This window comes from Ambystoma mexicanum, chromosome 4q (genome assembly GCF_040938575.1).
Source record: "Ambystoma mexicanum isolate Mex_15411 chromosome 4q, UKY_AmexF1_1, whole genome shotgun sequence".
In the NCBI taxonomy this organism is placed as follows: domain Eukaryota; kingdom Metazoa; phylum Chordata; class Amphibia; order Caudata; family Ambystomatidae; genus Ambystoma; species Ambystoma mexicanum.
The window spans coordinates 528,173,995-528,191,125 of record NC_090928.1 but is presented as its reverse complement, the minus strand read 5'-3'; the positions used below and the strand labels follow the sequence as shown (position 1 = coordinate 528,191,125).

Below are 17,131 nucleotides of genomic sequence, written 5' to 3'. Positions count from 1 at the left end.
TTACAATATTTGCAATATTTTCATTGTTAACATGCAATATATGAATGCATGTCTGGATGATGTGTAATGGGGCAATACCACACCTTAATGTATTCACTGTAAAAGAAAAAGTATGTATCATCTTACTATAAAATAAAGTGGAGAAAACACAAATAAGACTTTTTTCCACACAGGTTTAATCGGCTATTTCCTGATATTCTTCAATGCGTTCTGATATTGACTGGTAATTGTGTTTGATACTTTCTTAGACTATTTCTGCCTCTGGCTGATGTGTATTTTCTTTCCAAACTCCACCAGAGCCTATGATTACACAGCATCCTATCTGTGGAAAACGGCAGTGCAGGGATAGGGAAGAAAACTATAGGCATCCAAAGGAGCCCGGTTAGCTCAGTCGGTAGAGCATGAGACTCTTAATCTCAGGGTCGTGGGTTCGAGCCCCACGTTGGGCGAAAACAACTAAAATTGTAGTGCTTTTTGACCAAAAAAATACATCCTATCTGTGGAAAACGGCAGTGCAGGGATAGGGAAGTAAACTATAGGCATCCAAAGGAGCCCGGCTAGCTCAGTCGGTAGTGCATGAGACTCTTAATCTCAGGGTCGTGGGTTCGAGCCCCACGTTGGGCGAAAACAACTAAAATTGTAGTGCTTTTTGACCAAAAAAATAGAAATTGAAAGTCTCTTTACAATATTTGCAATATTTTCATTGTTAACATGCAATATATGAATGCATGTCTGGATGATGTGTAATGGGGCAATACCACACCTTAATGTATTCACTGTAAAAGAAAAAGTATGTATCATCTTACTATAAAATAAAGTGGAGAAAACACAAATAAGACTTTTTTCCACACAGGTTTAATCGGCTATTTCCTGATATTCTTCAATGCGTTCTGATATTGACTGGTAATTGTGTTTGATACTTTCTTAGACTATTTCTGCCTCTGGCTGATGTGTATTTTCTTTCCAAACTCCACCAGAGCCTATGATTACACAGCATCGTATCTGTGGAAAGCGGCAGTGCAGGGATAGGGAAGAAAACTATAGGCATCCAAAGGAGCCCGGCTAGCTCAGTCGGTAGAGCATGAGACTCTTAATCTCAGGGTCGTGGGTTCGAGCCCCACGTTGGGCAAAAACAACTAAAATTGTAGTGCTTTTTGACCAAAAAAATAGAAAGTGAAAGTCTCTTTGCAATATTTTCATTGTTAACATGCAATATATGAATGCATGTCTGGATGATGTGTAATGGGGCAATACCACACCTTAATGTATTCACTGTAAAAGAAAAAGTATGTATCATCCTACTATAAAATAAAGTGGAGAAAACACAAATAAGACTTTTTTCCACACAGGTTTAATCGGCTATTTCCTGATATTCTTCAATGCGTTCTGATATTGACTGGTAATTGTGTTTGATACTTTCTTAGACTATTTCTGCCTCTGGCTGATGTGTATTTTCTTTCCAAACTCCACCAGAGCCTATGATTACACAGCATCCTATCTGTGGAAAACGGCAGTGCAGGGATAGGGAAGAAAACTATAGGCATCCAAAGGAGTCCGACTAGCTCAGTCGGTAGAGCATGAGACTCTTAATCTCAGGGTCGTGGGTTCGAGCCCCACGTTGGGCGAAAACAGCTAAAATTTTAGTGCTTTTTGACCAAAAAAATAGAAATTGAAAGTCTCTTTACAATATTTGCAATATTTTGATTGTTAACATGCAATATATGAATGCATGTCTGGATGATGTGTAATGGGGCAATACCACACCTTAATGTATTCACTGTAAAAGAAAAAGTATGTATCATCCTACTATAAAATAAAGTGGAGAAAACACAAATAAGACTTTTTTCCACACAGGTTTAATCGGCTATTTCCTGATATTCTTCAATGCGTTCTGATATTGACTGGTAATTGTGTTTGATACTTTCTTAGACTATTTCTGCCTCTGGCTGATGTGTATTTTCTTTCCAAACTCCACCAGAGCCTATGATTACACAGCATCCTATCTGTGGAAAACGGCAGTGCAGGGATAGGGAAGAAAACTATAGGCATCCAAAGGAGCCCGGCTAGCTCGGTCGGTAGAGCATGAGACTCTTAATCTCAGGGTCCTGGGTTCGAGCCCCACGTTGGGCAAAAACAACTAAAATTGTAGTGCTTTTTGACCAAAAAAATACATCCTATCTGTGGAAAACGGCAGTGCAGGGATAGGGAAGAAAATTATAGGCATCCAAAGGAGCCCGGCTAGCTCAGTCGGTAGAGCATGCTACTCTTAATCTCAGGGTCGTGGGTTCAAACCCCACGTTGGGCAAAAACAACTAATATTTTAGTGCTTTTTGACCAAAAAAATAGAAATTGAAAGTCTCTTTACAATATTTGCAATATTTTCATTGTTAATATGCAATATATGAATGCATGTCTGGATGATGTGTAATGGGGCAATACCACACCTTAATGTATTCACTGTAAAAGAAAAGTATGTAACATCTTACTATAAAATAAAGTGGAGGAAACACAAATAAGACTTTTTTCCACACAGGTTTAATCGGCTATTTCCTGATATTCTTCAATGCGTTCTGATATTGACTGGTAATTGTGTTTGATACTTTCTTAGACTATTTCTGCCTCTGGCTGATGTGTATTTTCTTTCCAAACTCCACCAGAGCCTATGATTACTCAGCATCCTATCTGTGGAAAACGGCAGTGCAGGGATAGGGAAGAAAACTATAGGCATCCAAAGGAGCCCGGCTAGCTCAGTCGGTAGAGCATGAGACTCTTAATCTCAGGGTCGTGGGTTTGAGCCCCACGTTGGGCGAAAACAACTAAAATTTTAGTGCTTTTTGACCAAAAAAATAGAAATTGAAAGTCTCTTTACAATATTTGGAATATTTTCATTGTTAACATGCAATATATGAATGCATGTCTGGATGATGTGTAATGGGGCAATACCACACCTTAATGTATTCACTGTAAAAGAAAAATTATGTATCATCTTACTATAAAATAAAGTGGAGAAAACACAAATAAGACTTTTTTCCACACATGTTTAATCGGCTATTTCCTGATATTCTTCAATGCGTTCTGATATTGACTGGTAATTGTGTTTGATACTTTCTTAGACTATTTCTGCCTCTGGCTGATGTGTATTTTCTTTCCAAACTCCACCAGAGCCTATGATTACACAGCATCCTATCTGTGGAAAGCGGCAGTGCAGTGATAGGGAAGAAAACTATACCCATCCAAAGGAGCCCGGCTAGCTCAGTCGGTAGAGCATGAGACTCTTAATCTCAGGGTCGTGGGTTCGAGCCCCACGTTGGGCGAAAACAACTAAAATTGTACTGCTTTTTGACCAAAAAAATACATCCTATCTGTGGAAAACGGCAGTGCAGGGATAGGGAAGAAAACTATAGGCATCCAAAGGAGCCCGGCTAGCTCAGTCAGTAGAGCATGAGACTCTTAATCTAAGGGTCGTGGGTTTGAGCCCCACGTTGGGCGAAAACAACTAAAATTTTAGTGCTTTTTGACCCAAAAAATAGAAATTGAAAGTCTCTTTACAATATTTGCAATATTTTCATTGTTAACATGCAATATATGAATGCATGTCTGGATGATGTGTAATGGGGCAATACCACACCTTAATGTATTCACTGTAAAAGAAAAATTATGTATCATCTTACTATAAAATAAAGTGGAGAAAACACAAATAAGACTTTTTTCCACACATGTTTAATCGGCTATTTCCTGATATTCTTCAATGCGTTCTGATATTGACTGGTAATTGTGTTTGATACTTTCTGAGACTATTTCTGCCTCTGGCTGATGTGTATTTTCTTTCCAAACTCCACCAGAGCCTATGATTACACAGCATCCTATCTGTGGAAAGCGGCAGTGCAGGGATAGGGAAGAAAACTATAGGCATCCAAAGGAGCCCGGCTAGCTCAGTTGGTAGAGCATGCGACTCTTAATATCAGGGTCGTGGGTTCGAACCCCACGTTGGGCGAAAACAACTAAAATTTTAGTGCTTTTTGACCAAAAAAATAGAAATTGAAAGTCTCTTTACAATTTTTGCAATATTTTCATTGTTAACATGCAATATATGAATGCATGTCTGGATGATGTGTAATGGGGCAATACCACACCTTAATGTATTCACTGTAAAAGAAAAAGAATGTATCATCTTACTATAAAATAAAGTGGAGAAAACACAAATAAGACTTTTTTCCACACATGTTTAATCGGCTATTTCCTGATATTCTTCAATGCGTTCTGATATTGACTGGTAATTGTGTTTGATACTTTCTTAGACTATTTCTGCCTCTGGCTGATGTCTATTTTCTTTCCAAACTCCACCAGAGCCTATGATTACACAGCATCCTATCTGTGGAAAGCGGCAGTGCAGTGATAGGGAAGAAAACTATACCCATCCAAAGGAGCCCGGCTAGCTCAGTCGGTAGAGCATGAGACTCTTAATCTCAGGGTCGTGGGTTCGAGCCCCACGTTGGGCGAAAACAACTAAAATTGTACTGCTTTTTGACCAAAAAAATACATCCTATCTGTGGAAAACGGCAGTGCAGGGATAGGGAAGAAAACTATAGGCATCCAAAGGAGCCCGGCTAGCTCAGTCAGTAGAGCATGAGACTCTTAATCTAAGGGTCGTGGGTTTGAGCCCCACGTTGGGCGAAAACAACTAAAATTTTAGTGCTTTTTGACCCAAAAAATAGAAATTGAAAGTCTCTTTACAATATTTGCAATATTTTCATTGTTAACATGCAATATATGAATGCATGTCTGGATGATGTGTAATGGGGCAATACCACACCTTAATGTATTCACTGTAAAAGAAAAATTATGTATCATCTTACTATAAAATAAAGTGGAGAAAACACAAATAAGACTTTTTTCCACACATGTTTAATCGGCTATTTCCTGATATTCTTCAATGCGTTCTGATATTGACTGGTAATTGTGTTTGATACTTTCTGAGACTATTTCTGCCTCTGGCTGATGTGTATTTTCTTTCCAAACTCCACCAGAGCCTATGATTACACAGCATCCTATCTGTGGAAAGCGGCAGTGCAGGGATAGGGAAGAAAACTATAGGCATCCAAAGGAGCCCGGCTAGCTCAGTTGGTAGAGCATGCGACTCTTAATATCAGGGTCGTGGGTTCGAACCCCACGTTGGGCGAAAACAACTAAAATTTTAGTGCTTTTTGACCAAAAAAATAGAAATTGAAAGTCTCTTTACAATTTTTGCAATATTTTCATTGTTAACATGCAATATATGAATGCATGTCTGGATGATGTGTAATGGGGCAATACCACACCTTAATGTATTCACTGTAAAAGAAAAAGAATGTATCATCTTACTATAAAATAAAGTGGAGAAAACACAAATAAGACTTTTTTCCACACATGTTTAATCGGCTATTTCCTGATATTCTTCAATGCGTTCTGATATTGACTGGTAATTGTGTTTGATACTTTCTTAGACTATTTCTGCCTCTGGCTGATGTCTATTTTCTTTCCAAACTCCACCAGAGCCTATGATTACACAGCATCCTATCTGTGGAAAGCGGCAGTGCAGGGATAGGGAAGAAAACTATAGGCATCCAAAGGAGCCCGGCTAGCTCAGTCGGTAGAGCATGAGACTCTTAATCTCAGGGTCGTGGGTTCGAGCCCCACGTTGGGCAAAAACAACTAAAATTGTACTGCTTTTTGACCAAAAAAATACATCCTATCTGTGGAAAACGGCAGTGCAGGGATAGGGAAGAAAACTATAGGCATCCAAAGGAGCCCGGCTAGCTCAGTCGGTAGAGCATGAGACTCTTAATCTCAGGGTTGTGGGTTCGAGCCCCACGTTGGGCAAAAACAACTAAAATTGTAGTGCTTTTTGACCAAAAAAATACATCCTATCTGTGGAAAACGGCAGTGCAGGGATAGGGAAGAAAACTATAGGCATCCGAAGGAGCCCGGCTAGCTCAGTCGGTAGAGCATGAGACTATTAATCTCAGGCTCGTGGGTTCGAGCCCCACGTTGGGCGAAAACAACTAAAATTGTAGTGCTTTTTGACCAAAAAAATACATCCTATCTGTGGAAAGCGGCAGTGCAGGGATAGGGAAGAAAACGTTGGGCGAAAACAACTAAAATTTTCGTGCTTTTTGACCAAAAAAATAGAAATTGAAAGTCTCTTTACAATATTTGCAATATTTTCATTGTTAACATGCAATATATGAATGCATGTCTGGATGATGTGTAATGGGGCAATACCACACCTTAATGTATTCACTGTAAAAGAAAAAGTATGTATCATCTTACTATAAAATAAAGTGGAGAAAACACAAATAAGACTTTTTTCCACACAGGTTTAATCGGCTATTTCCTGATATTCTTCAATGCGTTCGGATATTGACTGGTAATTGTGTTTGATACTTTCTTAGACTATTTCTGCCTCTGGCTGATGTGTATTTTGTTTCCAAACTCCACCAGAGCCTATGATTACACAGCATCCTATCTGTGGAAAACGGCAGTGCAGGGATAGGGAAGAAAACTATAGGCATCCAAAGGAGCCCGGCTAGCTCAGTCGGTAGAGCATGAGACTCTTAATCTCAGGGTCGAGTGTTTGAGCCCCACGTTGGGCGAAAACAACTAAAATTTTAGTACTTTTTGACCAAAAAAATAGAAATTGAAAGTCTCTTTACAATATTTGCAATATTTTCATTGTTAACATGCAATATATGAATGCATGTCTGGATGATGTGTAATGGGGCAATACCACACCTTAATGTATTCACTGTAAAAGAAAAAGTATGTATCATCTTACTATAAAATAAAGTGGAGAAAACACAAATAAGACTTTTTTCCACACAGGTTTAATCGGCTATTTCCTGATATTCTTCAATGCGTTCTGATATTGACTGGTAATTGTGTTTGATACTTTCTTAGACTATTTCTGCCTCTGGCTGATGTGTATTTTCTTTCCAAACTCCTCCAGAGCCTATGATTACACAGCATCCTATCTGTGGAAAGCGGCAGTGCAGGGATAGGGAAGAAAACTATAGGCATCCAAAGGAGCCCGGCTAGCTCAGTCGGTAGAGCATGAGACTCTTAATCTCAGGGTCGTGGGTTCGAGCCCCACGTTGGGCGAAAACAACTAAAATTTTAGTGCTTTTTGACCAAAAAAATAGAAATTGAAAGTCTCTTTGCAATATTTTCATTGTTAACATGCAATATATGAATGCATGTCTGGATGATGTGTAATGGGGCAATACCATACCTTAATGTATTCACTGTAAAAGAAAAAGTATGCATCATCTTACTACAAAATAAAGTGGAGAAAACACAAATAAGACTTTTTTCCACACAGGTTTAATCGGCTATTTCCTGATATTCTTCAATGCGTTCTGATATTGACTGGTAATTGTGTTTGATACTTTCTTAGACTATTTCTGCCTCTGGCTGATGTGTATTTTCTTTCCAAACTCCACCAGAGCCTATGATTACACAGCATCCTATCTGTGGAAAGCGGCAGTGCAGGGATAGGGAAGAAAACTATAGGCATCCAAAGGAGCCCGGCTAGCTCAGTCGGTAGAGCATGAGACTCTTAATCTCAGGGTCGTGGGTGCGAGACCCACGTTGGGCAAAAACAACTAAAATGTTAATGCTTTTTGACCAAAAAAATAGAAATTGAAAGTCTCTTTACAATATTTGCAATATTTTCATTGTTAACATGCAATATATGAATGCATGTCTGGATGATGTGTAATGGGGCAATACCACACCTTAATGTATTCACTGTAAAAGAAAAGTATGTATCATCTTACTATAAAATAAAGTGGAGGAAACACAAATAAGACTTTTTTCCACACAGGTTTAATCGGCTATTTCCTGATATTCTTCAATGCGTTCTGATATTGACTGGTAATTGTGTTTGATACTTTCTTAGACTATTTCTGCCTCTGGCTGATGTGTATTTTCTTTCCAAACTCCACCAGAGCCTATGATTACACAGCATCCTATCTGTGGAAAGCGGCAGTGCAGGGATAGGGAAGAAAACTATAGGCAGCCAAAGGAGCCCGGCTAGCTCAGTCGGTAGAGCATGAGACTCTTAATCTCAGGGTCGTGGGTGCGAGCCCCACGTTGGGCGAAAACAACTAAAATTTTAATGCTTTTTGACCAAAAAAATAGAAATTGAAAGTCTCTTTACAATATTTGCAATATTTTGATTGTTAACATGCAATATATGAATGCATGTCTGGATGATGTGTAATGGGGCAATACCACACCTTAATGTATTCACTGTAAAAGAAAAAGTATGTATCATCTTACTATAAAATAAAGTGGAGAAAACACAAATAAGACTTTTTTCCACACAGGTTTAATCGGCTATTTCCTGATATTCTTCAATGCGTTCTGATATTGACTGGTAATTGTGTTTGATACTTTCTTAGACTATTTCTGCCTCTGGCTGATGTGTATTTTCTTTCCAAACTCCACCAGAGCCTATGATTACACAGCATCCTATCTGTGGAAAACGGCAGTGCAGGGATAGGGAAGAAAACTATAGGTATCCAAAGGAGCCCAGCTAGCTCAGTTGGTAGAGCATGAGACTCTTAATCTCAGGGTCGTGGGTTTGAGCCCCACGTTGGGCGAAAACAACTAAAATTGTAGGACTTTTTGACCAAAAAAATACATCCTATCTGTGGAAAACGGCAGTGCAGGGATAGGGAAGAAAACTATAGGCATCCAAAGGAGCCCAGCTAGCTCAGTCGGTAGAGCATGAGACTCTTAATCTCAGGGTCGTGGGTTTGAGCCCCATGTTGGGCGAAAACAACTAAAATTTTAGTGCTTTTTGACCAAAAAAATAGAAATTGAAAGTCTCTTTACAATATTTGCAATATTTTCATTGTTAACATGCAATATATGAATGCATGTCTGGATGATGTGTAATGGGGCAATACCACACCTTAATGTATTCACTGTAAAAGAAAAAGTATGTATCATCTTACTATAAAATAAAGTGGAGAAAACACAAATAAGACTTTTTTCCACACAGGTTTAATCGGCTATTTCCTGATATTCTTCAATGCGTTCAGATATCGACTGGTAATTGTGTTTGATACTTTCTTAGACTATTTCTGCCTCTGGCTGATGTGTATTTTCTTTCCAAACTCCACCAGAGCCTATGATTACACAGCATCCTATCTGTGGAAAACGGCAGTGCAGGGATAGGGAAGAAAACTATAGGCATCCAAAGGAGCCTGGCTAGCTCAGTCGGTAGAGCATGAGACTCTTAATCTCAGGGTCGTGGGTTCGAGCCCCACGTTGGGCGAAAACAACTAAAATTTTAGTGCTTTTTGACCAAAAAAATAGAAATTGAAAGTCTCTTTACAATATTTGCAATATTTTCATTGTTAACATGCAATATATGAATGCATGTCTGGATGATGTGTAATGGGGCAATACCATACCTTAATGTATTCACTGTAAAAGAAAAAGTATGCATCATCTTACTATAAAATAAAGTGGAGAAAACACAAATAAGACTTTTTTCCACACAGGTTTAATCGGCTATTTCCTGATATTCTTCAATGCGTTCTGATATTGACTGGTAATTGTGTTTGATACTTTCTTAGACTATTTCTGCCTCTGGCTGATGTGTATTTTCTTTCCAAACTCCACCAGAGCCTATGATTACACAGCATCCTATCTGTGGAAAGCGGCAGTGCAGGGATAGGGAAGAAAACTATAGGCATCCAAAGGAGCCCGGCTAGCTCAGTCGGTAGAGCATGAGACTCTTAATCTCAGGGTCGTGGGTGCGAAACCCACGTTGGGCGAAAACAACTAAAATTTTAGTGCTTTTTGACCAAAAAAATAGAAATTGAAAGTCTCTTTACAATATTTGCAATATTTTGATTGTTAACATGCAATATATGAATGCATGTCTGGATGATGTGTAATGGGGCAATACCACACCTTAATGTATTCACTGTAAAAGAAAAAGTATGTATCATCTTACTATAAAATAAAGTGGAGAAAACTCAAATAAGACTTTTTTCCACACAGGTTTAATCGGCTATTTCCTGATATTCTTCAATGCGTTCTGATATTGACTGGTAATTGTGTTTGATACTTTCTTAGACTATTTCTGCCTCTGGCTGATGTATATTTTCTTTCCAAACTCCACCAGAGCCTATGATTACACAGCATCCTATCTGTGGAAAACAGCAGTGCAGGGATAGGGAAGAAAACTATAGGCATCCAAAGGAGCCCGGCTAGCTCAGTCGGTAGAGCATGAGACTCTTAATCTCAGGGTAGTGGGTGCGAGCCCCACGTTGGGCGAAAACAACTAAAATTTTAATGCTTTTTGACCAAAAAAATAGAAATTGAAAGTCTCTTTACAATATTTGCAATATTTTGATTGTTAACATGCAATATATGAATGCATGTCTGGATGATGTGTAATGGGGCAATACCACACCTTAATGTATTCACTGTAAAAGAAAAAGTATGTATCATCTTACTATAAAATAAAGTGGAGAAAACACAAATAAGACTTTTTTCCACACAGGTTTAATCAGCTATTTCCTGATATTCTTCAATGCGTTCTGATATTGACTGGTAATTGTGTTTGATACTTTCTTAGACTATTTCTGCCTCTGGCTGATGTGTATTTTCTTTCCAAACTCCACCAGAGCCTATGATTACACAGCATCCTATCTGTGGAAAACGGCAGTGCAGGGATAGGAAAGAAAACTATAGGTATCCAAAGGAGCCCGGCTAGCTCAGTCGGTAGAGCATGAGACTCTTAATCTCAGGGTTGTGGGTTCGAGCCCCACGTTGGGTGAAAACAACTAAAATTTTAGTGCTTTTTGACCAAAAAAATAGAAATTGAAAGTCTCTTTACAATATTTGCAATATTTTCATTGTTAACATGCAATATATGAATGCATGTCTGGATGATGTGTAATGGGGCAATACCACACCTTAATGTATTCACTGTAAAAGAAAAAGTATGTATCATCTTACTATAAAATAAAGTGGAGAAAACACAAATAAGACTTTTTTCCACACATGTTTAATCGGCTATTTCCTGATATTCTTCAATGCGTTCTGATATTGACTGGTAATTGTGTTTGATACTTTCTTAGACTATTTCTGCCTCTGGCTGATGTGTATTTTCTTTCCAAACTCCACCAGAGCCTATGATTACACAGCATCCTATCTGTGGAAAGCGGCAGTGCAGGGATAGGGAAGAAAACTATAGGCATCCAAAGGAGCCCGGCTAGCTCAGTCGGTAGAGCATGAGACTCTTAATCTCAGGGTCGTGGGTTCGAGCCCCACGTTGGGCGAAAACAACTAAAATTGTACTGCTTTTTGACCAAAAAAATACATCCTATCTGTGGAAAACGGCAGTGCAGGGATAGGGAAGAAAACTATAGGCATCCAAAGGAGCCCGGCTAGCTCAGTCGGTAGAGCATGAGACTCTTAATCTCAGGGTCGTGGGTTCGAGCCCCAGGTTGGGCGAAAACAACTAAAATTGTAGTGCTTTTTGACCAACAAAATACATCCATTCTGTGGAAAACGGCAGTGCAGGGATAGGGAAGAAAACTATAGGCATCCAAAGGAGCCCGGCTAGCTCAGTCGGTAGAGCATGAGACTCTTAATCTCAGGGTCGTGGGTTCGAGCCACACGTTGGGCGAAAACAACTAAAATTGTAGTGCTTTTTGACCAAAAAAATACATCCTATCTGTGGAAAGCGGCAGTGCAGGGATAGGGAAGAAAACGTTGGGCGAAAACAACTAAAATTTTCGTGCTTTTTGACCAAAAAAATAGAAATTGAAAGTCTCTTTGCAATATTTTCATTGTTAACATGCAATATATGAATGCATGTCTGGATGATGTGTAATGGGGCAATACCACACCTTAATGTATTCACTGTAAAAGAAAAAGTATGTATCATCTTACTATAAAATAAAGTGGAGAAAACACAAATAAGACTTTTTTCCACACAGGTTTAATCGGCTATTTCCTGATATTCTTCAATGCGTTCAGATATTGACTGGTAATTGTGTTTGATACTTTCTTAGACTATTTCTGCCTCTGGCTGATGTGTATTTTCTTTCCAAACTCCACCAGAGCCTATGATTACACAGCATCCTATCTGTGGAAAACGGCAATGCAGGGATAGGGAAGAAAACTATAGGCATGCAAAGGAGCCTGGCTAGCTCAGTCGGTAGAGCATGAGACTCTTAATCTCAGGGTCGTGGATTCGAGCCCCACGTTGGGCGAAAACAACTAAAATTTTAGTGCTTTTTGACCAAAAAAATAGAAATTGAAAGTCTCTTTACAATATTTGCAATATTTTCATTGTTAACATGCAATATATGAATGCATGTCTGGATGATGTGTAATGGGGCAATACCACACCTTAATGTATTCACTGTAAAAGAAAAAGTATGTATCATCTTACTATAAAATAAAGTGGAGAAAACACAAATAAGACTTTTTTCCACACAGGTTTAATCGGCTATTTCCTGATATTCTTCAATGCGTTCTGATATTGACTGGTAATTGTGTTTGATACTTTCTTAGACTATTTCTGCCTCTGGCTGATGTGTATTTTCTTTCCAAACTCCACCAGAGCCTATGATTACACAGCATCCTATCTGTGGAAAGCGGCAGTGCAGGGATAGGGAAGAAAACTATAGGCATCCAAAGGAGCCCGGCTAGCTCAGTCGGTAGAGCATGAGACTCTTAATCTCAGGGTCGTGGGTGCGAAACCCACGTTGGGCGAAAACAACTAAAATTTTAGTGCTTTTTGACCAAAAAAATAGAAATTGAAAGTCTCTTTACAATATTTGCAATATTTTGATTGTTAACATGCAATATATGAATGCATGTCTGGATGATGTGTAATGAGGCAATACCACACCTTAATGTATTCACTGTAAAAGAAAAAGTATGTATCATCTTACTATAAAATAAAGTGGAGAAAACTCAAATAAGACTTTTTTCCACACAGGTTTAATCGGCTATTTCCTGATATTCTTCAATGCGTTCTGATATTGACTGGTAATTGTGTTTGATACTTTCTTAGACTATTTCTGCCTCTGGCTGATGTGTATTTTCTTTCCAAACTCCACCAGAGCCTATGATTACACAGCATCCTATCTGTGGAAAACGGCAGTGCAGGGATAGGGAAGAAAACTATAGGTATCCAAAGGAGCCCGGCTAGCTCAGTTGGTAGAGCATGAGACTCTTAATCTCAGGGTTGTGGGTTCGAGCCCCACGTTGGGCGAAAACAACTAAAATTGTAGGACTTTTTGATCAAAAAAATACATCCTATCTGTGGAAAACGGCAGTGCAGGGATGGGGAAGAAAACTATAGGCATCCAAAGGAGCCCGGCTAGCTCAGTCGGTAGAGCATGAGACTCTTAATCTCAGGGTTGTGGGTTCGAGCCCCACGTTGGGCGAAAACAACTAAAATTGTAGGACTTTTTGACCAAAAAAATACATCCTGTCTGTGGAAAACGGCAGTGCAGGGATAGGGAAGAAAACTATAGGCATCCAAAGGAGCCCGGCTAGCTCAGTCGGTAGAGCATGAGACTCTTAATCTCAGGGTCGTGGGTTTGAGCCCCACGTTGGGCAAAAACAACTAAAATTTTAGTGCTTTTTGACCAAAAAACCAAAAAATAGAAATTGAAAGTCTCTTTACAATATTTGCAATATTTTCATTGTTAACATGCAATATATGAATGCATGTCTGGATGATGTGTAATGGGGCAATACCACACCTTAATGTATTCACTGTAAAAGAAAAAGTATGTATCATCTTACTATAAAATAAAGTGGAGAAAACACAAATAAGACTTTTTTCCACACAGGTTTAATCAGCTATTTCCTGATATTCTTCAATGCGTTCTGATATTGACTGGTAATTGTGTTTGATACTTTCTTAGACTATTTCTGCCTCTGGCTGATGTGTATTTTCTTTCCAAACTCCACCAGAGCCTATGATTACACAGCATCCTATCTGTGGAAAACGGCAGTGCAGGGATAGGGAAGAAAACTATAGGTATCCAAAGGAGCCCGGCTAGCTCAGTCGGTAGAGCATGAGACTCTTAATCTCAGGGTCGTGGGTTCAAGCCCCACGTTGGGCGAAAACAACTAAAATTTTCGTGCTTTTTGACCAAAAAAATAGAAATTGAAAGTCTCTTTACAATATTTGCAATATTTTCATTGTTAACATGCAATATATGAATGCATGTCTGGATGATGTGTAATGGGGCAATACCACACCTTAATGTATTCACTGTAAAAGAAAAAGTATGTATCATCTTACTATAAAATAAAGTGGAGAAAACACAAATAAGACTTTTTTCCACACAGGTTTAATCGGCTATTTCCTGATATTCTTCAATGCGTTCGGATATTGACTGGTAATTGTGTTTGATACTTTCTTAGACTATTTCTGCCTCTGGCTGATGTGTATTTTCTTTCCAAACTCCACCAGAGCCTATGATTACACAGCATCCTATCTGTGGAAAACGGCAGTGCAGGGATAGGGAAGAAAACTATAGGCATCTAGAAGAGCCCGGCTAGCTCAGTCGGTAGAGCATGAGACTCTTAATCTCAGGGTCGTGGGTTTGAGCCCCACGTTGGGCGAAAACAACTAAAATTGTACTGCTTTCTGACCAAAAAAATACATCCTATCTGTGGAAAACGGCAGTGCAGGGATAGGGAAGAAAACTATAGGCATCCAAAGGAGCCCGGCTAGCTCAGTCGGTAGAGCATGAGACTCTTAATCTCAGGGTCGTGGGTTCGAGCCCCACGTTGGGCGAAAACAACTAAAATTGTAGTGCTTTTTGACCAAAAAAATACATACTATCTGTGGAAAGCGGCAGTGCAGGGATAGGGAAGAAAACGTTGGGTGAAAACAACTAAAATTTTCGTGCTTTTTGACCAAAAAAATAGAAATTGAAAGTATCTTTACAATATTTGCAATATTTTCATTGTTAACATGCAATATATGAATGCATGTCTGGATGATGTGTAATGGGGCAATACCACACCTTAATGTATTCACTGTAAAAGAAAAAGTATGTATCATCTTACTATAAAATAAAGTGGAGAAAACACAAATAAGACTTTTTTCCACACAGGTTTAATCGGCTATTTCCTGATATTCTTCAATGCGTTCAGATATTGACTGGTAATTGTGTTTGATACTTTCTTAGACTATTTCTGCCTCTGGCTGATGTGTATTTTCTTTCCAAACTCCACCAGAGCCTATGATTACACAGCATCCTATCTGTGGAAAACGGCAGTGCAGGGATAGGGAAGAAAACTATAGGAATCCAATGGAGCCCGGCTAGCTCAGTCGGTAGAGCATGAGACTCTTAATCTCAGGGTCGTGGGTTCGAGCCCCACGTTGGGCGAAAACAACTAAAATTTTAGTGCTTTTTGACCAAAAAAATAGAAATTGAAAGTCTCTTTGCAATATTTTCATTGTTAACATGCAATATATGAATGCATGTCTGGATGATGTGTAATGGGGCAATACCATACCTTAATGTATTCACTGTAAAAGAAAAAGTATGCATCATCTTACTATAAAATAAAGTGGAGAAAACACAAATAAGACTTTTTTCCACACAGGTTTAATCGGCTATTTCCTGATATTCTTCAATGCGATCGGATATTGACTGGTAATTGTGTTTGATACTTTCTTAGACTATTTCTGCCTCTGGCTGAGGTGTATTTTCTTTCCAAACTCCACCAGAGCCTATGATTACACAGCATCCTATCTGTGGAAAACGGCAGTGCAGGGATAGGGAAGAAAACTATAGGCATCCAAAGGAGCCCGGCTAGCTCAGTCGGTAGAGCATGAGACTCTTAATCTCAGGGTCATGGGTTTGAGCCCCACGTTGGGCGAAAACAACTAAAATTTTAGTGCTTTTTGACCAAAAAAATAGAAATTGAAAGTCTCTTTACAATATTTGCAATATTTTCATTGTTAACATGCAATATATGAATGCATGTCTGGATGATGTGTAATGGGGCAATACCACACCTTAATGTATTCACTGTAAAAGAAAAAGTATGTATCATCTTACTATAAAATAAAGTGGAGAAAACACAAATAAGACTTTTTTCCACACAGGTTTAATCGGCTATTTCCTGATATTCTTCAATGCGTTCTGATATTGACTGGTAATTGTGTTTGATACTTTCTTAGACTATTTCTGCCTCTGGCTGATGTGTATTTTCTTTCCAAACTCCACCAGAGCCTATGATTACACAGCATCCTATCTGTGGAAAGCGGCAGTGCAGGGATAGGGAAGAAAACTATAGGCATCCAAAGGAGCCCGGCTAGCTCAGTCGGTAGAGCATGAGACTCTTAATCTCAGGGTCGTGGGTGCGAGCCCCACGTTGGGCGAAAACAACTAAAATTTTAATGCTTTTTGACCAAAAAAATAGAAATTGAAAGTCTCTTTACAATATTTGCAATATTTTGATTGTTAACATGCAATATATGAATGCATGTCTGGATGATGTGTAATGGGGCAATACCACACCTTAATGTATTCACTGTAAAAGAAAAAGTATGTATCATCTTACTATAAAATAAAGTGGAGAAAACACAAATAAGACTTTTTTCCACACAGGTTTAATCGGCTATTTCCTGATATTCTTCAATGCGTTCTGATATTGACTGGTAATTGTGTTTGATACTTTCTTAGACTATTTCTGCCTCTGGCTGATGTGTATTTTCTTTCCAAACTCCACCAGAGCCTATGATTACACAGCATCCTATCTGTGGAAAACGGCAGTGCAGGGATAGGGAAGAAAACTATAGGTATCCAAAGGAGCCCGGCTAGCGGCTAGCTCAGTCGGTAGAGCATGAGACTCTTAATCTCAGGGTCGTGGGTTTGAGCCCCACGTTGGGCGAAAACAACTAAAATTGTAGGACTTTTTGACCAAAAAAATACATCCTATCTGTGGAAAACGGCAGTGCAGGGATAGGGAAGAAAACTATAGGCATCCAAAGGAGCCCAGCTAGCTCAGTCGGTAGAGCATGAGACTCTTAATCTCAGGGTCGTGGGTTTGAGCCCCACGTTGGGCGAAAACAACTAAA

General features: G+C 39.0%; 9 non-coding genes across 9 annotated transcripts; all 9 read left to right on the top strand.

Moving 5' to 3' along the window:
* The first annotated feature begins 1,056 nt into the window (after positions 1-1,056).
* On the top strand, positions 1,057-1,129 carry TRNAK-CUU (transfer RNA lysine (anticodon CUU)). The gene has a single exon. It is a non-coding gene; the product is annotated as a tRNA-Lys (tRNA).
* A 2,112-nt stretch (positions 1,130-3,241) lies between these two features.
* TRNAK-CUU (transfer RNA lysine (anticodon CUU)) lies at positions 3,242-3,314 on the top strand. Its single transcript has one exon. It is a non-coding gene; the product is annotated as a tRNA-Lys (tRNA).
* Positions 3,315-4,426: 1,112 nt separating this feature from the next.
* TRNAK-CUU (transfer RNA lysine (anticodon CUU)) lies at positions 4,427-4,499 on the top strand. Its single transcript has one exon. It is a non-coding gene; the product is annotated as a tRNA-Lys (tRNA).
* Positions 4,500-5,611: 1,112 nt separating this feature from the next.
* Positions 5,612-5,684, top strand: TRNAK-CUU (transfer RNA lysine (anticodon CUU)). The gene has a single exon. It is a non-coding gene; the product is annotated as a tRNA-Lys (tRNA).
* Positions 5,685-5,961: 277 nt separating this feature from the next.
* TRNAN-AUU (transfer RNA asparagine (anticodon AUU)) lies at positions 5,962-6,034 on the top strand. The gene has a single exon. It is a non-coding gene; the product is annotated as a tRNA-Asn (tRNA).
* Positions 6,035-7,064: 1,030 nt separating this feature from the next.
* On the top strand, positions 7,065-7,137 carry TRNAK-CUU (transfer RNA lysine (anticodon CUU)). The gene has a single exon. It is a non-coding gene; the product is annotated as a tRNA-Lys (tRNA).
* Positions 7,138-11,269: 4,132 nt separating this feature from the next.
* On the top strand, positions 11,270-11,342 carry TRNAK-CUU (transfer RNA lysine (anticodon CUU)). The gene has a single exon. It is a non-coding gene; the product is annotated as a tRNA-Lys (tRNA).
* Positions 11,343-14,760: 3,418 nt separating this feature from the next.
* Positions 14,761-14,833, top strand: TRNAK-CUU (transfer RNA lysine (anticodon CUU)). The gene has a single exon. It is a non-coding gene; the product is annotated as a tRNA-Lys (tRNA).
* Positions 14,834-15,358: 525 nt separating this feature from the next.
* On the top strand, positions 15,359-15,431 carry TRNAK-CUU (transfer RNA lysine (anticodon CUU)). Its single transcript has one exon. It is a non-coding gene; the product is annotated as a tRNA-Lys (tRNA).
* The last annotated feature ends 1,700 nt before the right edge of the window (positions 15,432-17,131 follow it).